Source organism: Mus caroli, chromosome 14, assembly GCF_900094665.2.
Source record: "Mus caroli chromosome 14, CAROLI_EIJ_v1.1, whole genome shotgun sequence".
NCBI classification, from domain to species: Eukaryota; Metazoa; Chordata; class Mammalia; order Rodentia; family Muridae; genus Mus; species Mus caroli.
Genome location: NC_034583.1, coordinates 96,325,923 through 96,333,494, shown reverse-complemented (window position 1 = coordinate 96,333,494; position 7,572 = coordinate 96,325,923). Strand labels below are relative to the sequence as shown.

The following is a 7,572-nucleotide window of genomic DNA, read 5'->3' as shown; positions in this document are numbered from 1 at the left end:
ATTTGCCAGGCACTGGCATAGCCTCACAAGAGACAGCTATATCAGGGTCCTTTCAGCAAAATCTTGCTGGCATATGCAATAGTGTCTGGGTTTGGTGGCCGAATATGGGGTAGATCCCTAGGTGGGGTAGTCTCTGGATGGTCCATCCTTTCATCTTAGCTCCAAACTTTGTAACTCCTTCCATGGGTGTTTTGTTCCCTATTCTAAGGAGGAATGAAGTATCCACACTTCGGTCTTCCTTCTTGATTTTTGATGCTCATATCTATTGTTACAATAGTAGAAGCATGTGATGATAACATTTGTCTACAATGAACTTTATAACAGTGCATTCTATGTCTCTTGGTTTTTATTTCATGTCAAGAGAAAAAAATCTGTTATACCCTTCACATCTATATGGTTACTTCTCTAGTCATCTTAACCTTAAGACTCTGGGTCTATCTGTTTGCTTTTTTAGTTTTGTTTTGTTTGTTTGTTTTTCCCCCTCAGTAAAATAAAAAAATCAACATCATCACCATATTCATTACATCACTGGGCCCACTCTTTTAATTGTTGGAAGCAGAATTACTCCTTGTTTATTTTGGCTTTGTTTTGTTTTTTTAAATCATCAGTGAACTTTCTAGATAATCAGTGAAATTACTCTGAACTTGTTTTAGTTACATTTCTGTTGACGTGATAAAATTCTGTGACCAGAGACAGTTTAAGAGATTACTTTGGCTTACAGTTCCAAAGGCAGTGTCCATGATAGCAGGAGAAGCACAGCAGCAGGAACCGGAAGCTAAGAGATGACCTCTCCATTGTGCACAGGAAGCAGGGAGAGTGAGAAGGAAGTGGCACAGGCAACAAATTCTCTAAGGACATTTCCCTACTATGATACTCCCGCAAAGCTCCATGTAATAAAATTCCATAACCTTCCCAAAGAGTGTGTTCAAATACACATGGGAGACATTTTTAAAATCAAACTACAACAAAAGTATTTAAACATGATTTTATTTCCATTTTTAGTTAGTTCTTAATTCTGATATGGTGTCTAAAGAGTATTAGAATTATTAGTATACAAACTTACTACTAACCCTATTGTGAATATTTTGTATAATAGACATACATGCAGATATTTGTAATTTATAAAAACTGATGGTTTTTATAACAGATTTTAAGAAATTACCAAGCACGATGGAATGGAAGATGATGGTGTTCCTGCATACCAGGCCTTGCTTTATGTGGTGTCTTCTCCCCTCACTTCTCCTGTTAAATAAACGGTATCACTGTCAACTATTGATCTCAGCAATTATCTTTAATTTCCCTTAACATCCCATGTACAGTCTTCATTGGAAAATACATAGAATCCCGCAGCCTCTCAAGTGGACTTTCCTCCATACAGTCTTTTGCTGGCCTGTATTCGGGAGGCTCAGCAAAGTCTATCGGCAGCCAGAATGATGGCTCCAAACAGAAATGGAGTCATGTCATTTCTGTTCAATACTGTTATACCTATTGAGTTAAACACACTTTCTCACAATGACTTGTGATATTCTAGAGAATGTCAACTTATCTGCTCCTCCATCCCTAGTTCCTTTGGTCCTTCCTCCCCTTTGCTTTTCTCTGTCTGTAGACTCTCTCCAATCCTGAAGCACCTCTTGCTCACTCCACTTTTGGAGCCTTCACTGACATCACCTGTCCGTGGTTTTCTAGTTTCCACTTATTCAAAGGCTTCACAGCCACAGAGACAGAGCAGAGTGGCATTCTTAAGTTTCTCTTGGACAATACAATTGACCACCATGTTAGTCAAACGCTCTCATGAGTCAACGTTTCTAATTAATGATATGACTTGGAGATGTAAATATCTCCCACTTTCTCCAGTTTTAGTAGTATAGAACCTTCAGTTTTCTTGTTTGGTTTTTGTTTCAGTGGGTCCTTTACTTTCATTTCTCAATCATATTAACTCTACAAGTTAATGTGTGTAACATTTCCATAGATGACGCAGGCATCATGCTTTGAATACAACCACCTTCTCCACTATTCTTTATTCAATCCCTTCTTTCATACCCATTCCTGTATAGTCCATCTTCTATCACTACGTCAACTGTGGTGTGATGTGTGTGTATTTGTGAGCTTCTACACATAAAGAAAACACATGACACTATTTTTTCTGTGTCTGGCGTATTTTATTTTACAAATAAACTCCAATTCAATCCCCTTTCCTGACCGTGAAATGATTTCAGTCTTTCTATACGTCCACTGTGTGTCCACTTTAACTCTTGAACTATTGAACCTTGGCAGTAGAGAAAAAGCTGATATAAACATGGGTATATAAGGATCTGTGTAGTATGCTGACTTTTTATATGATAGTTCTTTATTCTTTAAACTACATACTTACTTTCACTGCAGCTGGACACATTTATAATTCCAGCAACAGAACACGGGATTCTTTTCTGTACATCCTCAGAAGCATTTGCTATGTTTTTTTCTTTTCCTTTTTTTAGAGTGGATATTCAGGCCAGGATGAGATGAAATCTCAGTGAAACTTAATGTGCATTTCACCAATGGCTAAAGACATTGACTGTTATTATTTGTTTGATTTTGGTTTTTGGTTTGTTTTCTTGATAAATCAAGTAAAAAAACAAACCTTTGGACCGGCTACAGGCAGGGTCCATGACCTGCCACTGAGCTACAAGTGCTTTCTATTTTGAGGAATGTCTACTTAAAGTATTTTCTCATTGCTTGATTGAACTTCTCAGTCCTTTAATGTTACGTTTTTACATTGCTATGTGTTTTAGGTAGTCCCTGTCTGTCTCATGAATGGCTGGCAATGCTTCTCCTTCTGTAGGTAGCTTCCTTTCCTTACTAGGTCCCTTTGTTTTGCAGGATTTTCATGTGATGTAATCCCATTTGTTAATCTTAACTTTTTCCCCTGAGCCTTTTACTAGCCATTTAGGAAGTCGTTGCTAGTGACAATATTTTGAAGACTCCCCTCTGTGCTTGTAATTAGAAGTTTCTAGCTTCCTATGAATGTCTGTGAGAGACTTCATGTTGGATTGCCTATAGGCTGAGAGACAGAGATCTGCTTTCAGTGGTCCACAGGTGTTCACCCAGTTCCGGGTTGATGGAGAAAGGCTGTTATACATAGAACACATGTTTTTGGCAGCTGTGTCAAAAATCAAATAGCTGTCTGTGTGTGGTGTTATTTCTGGGTCCTGTCTTCTAATCCACTGGTCTAGCTTTTCTTTCTGTTTTCCTGGCAATATCGGGCTATTTTTGTTACTATCTCTCTCTGCCTAGCATGCTTTGAAGGTAGGTGTATGATGGTGCCTCCAACCTTGTTCTTTGTAACCCAGCATTGTTTCGACCACATGCAGTCCTGTGTACACACTCCACTTGTGAACTTTAGGCTTATTTTCACTAGTTCTGTGAAGTCTGCTGTTGGCTTTGGGGAGGAGCCTTCCATCTTCTGATGTCTTCTTTGGGTCTTTTCCTTGATGTTCCAGGATTTTTCCATTTGGGGGGATTATTCCTTCTCCTTGGTTGTATCTGTTTCTCAGTTTTGTTTGGGAGGCTGGTATTTTTAATGATTTGCTTTCTTTATCAGTGGGGTTACAGTAAGGCTACTGGTTCCGATGTGTTGTCTTGGCATCCTGCTACTTTGGTCATGGTTTTCATCCGCACCTAGACTCTTATGTGGGGTTCATTAGGGCATTAGCTGTCTACAGTCATGGAATCTGTAAACAGGGATACTTTGAATCTGTGTTCACTATTTGCCTCGTTTTCACTTCCCTTCTAATCCTATTTCAACAGCTAAGATCTCTAGTCTTATAGTGAGAGTGGTAAAAATGGACGGCTTGTATTCTTGTTAAGTATACAAAATACGGCTTTCCATTTCCCCATTTGATATGCTGCTTTAACATTCAAAGTTTTACTGACTCACTGCTAATCATTTGATGAAACTCAAATGACATATGTATACATAAGTATAGGCTGGAGATTGTTTAAAATAAAAACTACATTTCATATAGAAACAAGTTGTCTATTAATTAGATTCTGCCCTCGCTCACATAAATCCACAGAGCTGCAAACTTCCCTTAAACACAAAACAACACTACATCTGACAAATGGTCACTTCAATAAGCCTTCTATCTTTTAAGCCTGAAATAATCCATACAGACAATGTAATAAGTTCAGTGGCTCACTGTAAAGTATTTTATTTCTGTAAGGTATTCTTTCTTCTTGGTATTTGACAGACTTAAAAGAAGTAATATAAACAGTGTAAAATAGCATGTGGCATAAGTACATATAAGTTGTTCTAATTCTAAATTCCTATCCTGTTATGTCACTATGGCTACTCCATCTAAGAAGATTTACATAGAAATTTCTATGTAAACTTTCCAGATTAAGATTTTTAATGGAATTTACTTTTACTTGTATTTTAATACATTATCTCCCTCATATTATTTATTTCAAGTAAATTTACCTGTTATCGTAGAAAATTAAACTTCTAATAAATTTTTATTCGTGAAAAGTGTTTTCCTTTTTCTTTCTTTTTCCCCCCAGTTAAAAGAAAAGCAATATGCCACAAGCTTTTGCAGAAGCACGTGCTTGGACTGCCCTCTAGTGGTCTCTTAGTCACTAACGTCCCGTGAATTGAAAGGAGGAGGTCTGGGGAAATCACTACTACAAAGGCAATCTGTAGATAGATGTTCAGCCAAGAAACTGACTTTCATAGCAGATAAGAAAATGGCCTTCTCATACAATTCTTGAAGGATATTAAAGATCAAAATTTCTTAGAACATTGTTTTTACTTTTAAAATATTTACTATTTGTGTTGCAATGTGTAGAAATCATAAAAAATGACTATTACTTGAAACAAACAAACACTGAACTTGATACAAAGAAATACTATCGGCAAACCTGGACTTCTGAGAACTACCCTCACCACATTGCTGCTACTCACAATGACTCCCCTTCTGAGTTATTTTAACTTTTAATTAACCCTGTTACTTTCTTACACTCATAAAGAATTATCTAATGCAAGATGGCCTAGTCAGCCATCATTGGAAAGAGAGGCCCATCGGTCTTGCAAACTTTATATGCCTCAGTACAGGGGAATGCCAGTGCCGAGAAGTGGGAGTGGATGGGTACGGGAGTGGAGGAGAGGGTATGGGGAACTTTTGGGATAGCATTGGAAATGTAAATGAAGAAAATACCTAATTAAAAAAAGAATTATCTATAGACGTGAGAGTTTAGCATTTAAACCATTTAGCACTTAAAAGGACCTTTGTCATTTATTACAGTTTGACAATAATTCAATAAGTGAATTCTACCTAAAAACAAAAAAGTTTGGGATCATTCATAACAAATGCTAACCACAGAGCATCCATTTGGGGCAGAATACTGATTCATTTTCATGTGCGGTTTAAAAAATATTCTCCAACTTTTGTTTGCTAACTAGAAGGAATTTACAAACAATATGGCCTCATACATTTTCTGTGTATATTTTATAGGCAATATTTACTTCTCCCCTTCTCCTTGTCTTAGAATTACACTAATATTTTATTTCCTTTTACCTCATATTGTTAATAAGGGCATGTTTTGTATGCTCAATGTACTAGTTTAAACCGTATGAAGAAATTGAAACTATATTCCCTTTAGTTGCAGAGAACATAATCAGAATATTAGACAAATAATGAACATTATATGTAACAATAGACATATTTGAAACGTTTCATCATTGAGGTTATACTTTGCAATTAAATTTCTTTTTTTTTTTTTTTTTTTTTTTTTTTTTTTGGTAAAAAACACTACAAAAAAAAAAAAAAATAGGAAAACTTAAGGCAATAGGGGAAATTACTGTGTTTTGTAAGGAGCATATAAAAGAATCCTTTCCAAGAGTGTAACTCACACGAACATTTTCTAAATGTACTCCTTGATAGAAATATCTCCTAAAGGGAGAACTTCAGAGAGCTCTCTGGTGGGTGCATTGGTAATGATGGCATAAGCTGAAGATTTAGCATAGCACGAGAGTTACAGAGTATGCACTGTACATAAACTATATTTACTATCCTAATACAGTTTAGATTCTTTATGTAATGCAGCAAAAAATAGAACCACAATATGTATATGCTATGTAAAAAGATTTGTGGGCATATTTCACCATCACATCATCTTTTCCCCCCACCCCCTCTGGGTTTCAGATTTGAAACTACAAAACTGTGTCCTTAAAAAAATTAATATGGCCCTTCCAGTCGGTGCCAGCACTGGGTCACCTTGGGCACGGAGTCAGCTGACACCCCCAAGGACACTAGAGGTCTCCACATGATTTTAGGACCACTGGTGAGTGGAACACAACTTCTGTTCCATTCGAATCACACAGGACCTGAGACAGCATTAAGGAAGCAGAAAACCCGGCCTGAGCAAGGTCACAAGTCCCTTCCAGTTGGTGCCAGCAACTGGTCACTTTGAACGTGGAGTCTGTGGACACCCCCAAGGTCCCTAGAGGACAGCTTCTGAGGCAGACCCCTTTTCGGGCTCCAGACATCTGGGCACCTTCCCTGCCAGAGGACAGGTGTCCTCCCCACCCGGGAGGGCTTTCCTGCAGCACCTAGGGAAGCCATCTTGGTTCCTGGATCCCTCTGAGACTAGTCTGTGCAGGTAAGAGTGTGGACTACAGAGGCTAACAGCTTCTGGGACAGGACAAAGCTACACAGCTTCTGGGACAGGCCCTGTTTCAGGCCTTCATCTTCTGCCAGGAGGCAGGTCTGAACACCAGATATCTGTGAACCTTCCCTGCAAGAGGAGAGCTTGCCTGCAGAGAGTGCTCTGACCACTGAAACTCAGCAGAGAGCTAGTCTCCCATGTCTGCTGATAGAGGCTAACAGAATCACAAGAAGAAAAAGCTCTAACCAGAGACAACTATAACAACTAACTCCAGAGATTACCAGATGGCAAAAGGCAAACTTAAGAATCTTACTAACAGAAACCAAGACCACTCACCATCATCAGAACAGAGCACGCCTACCTCACCAAGTCCTGTGCACCCCAACACACCCGAAAACCTAGACTCTGATTTAAAAACATATCTTATTGATGGTGGTAGAGGACATCAAGAAGGACTTTAATAACTCACTTAAAGAAATAAAGGAGAACACTGCTAAAGAGTTACAAGTCCTTAAAGACAAACAAGAAAACACAACCAAACAGGTAGAAGTCCTTAAAGAAAAACAGGAAAACACATCCAAACAGGTGATGGAAATAAACAAAACCATACTAGAGCTAAAAAGGGAAGTAGACACAATAAAGAAAACCCCAAGTGAGGCAATGCTGGAGATAGAACCCTAGGAAAGAAATCTGGAACCACAGATGTGAGCATCAGCAACAGAATACAAGAGATGGAAGAGAGAATCTAAGGTGCAGAGGATTCCATAGAGAACATCTGCACAACAATCAAAGAAAATGCAAAGTGCAAAAAGATCCTAGCTCAAAACATCCAGGAAATCCAGGACACAATGAGAAGACCAAACTATAGGAGTAGATGAGAATGAAGATTTTCAACTTAAGGGGCCAGCAAATATCTTCAACAAAATTATA

At 38.2% G+C, this 7,572-nt stretch overlaps 1 long non-coding RNA gene across 1 annotated transcript in view; it reads left to right on the top strand.

Annotated features, from left to right (window-relative positions):
• LOC110308888 overlaps positions 1 to 7,572 on the top strand; it is a 29,153-nt gene that overhangs the window by 2,561 nt on the left and 19,020 nt on the right. The window contains exon 2 of the long non-coding RNA XR_002379626.1: positions 722 to 816. This is a non-coding gene — a long non-coding RNA (uncharacterized LOC110308888). The remainder of the gene's footprint in view (positions 1 to 721; positions 817 to 7,572) is intronic.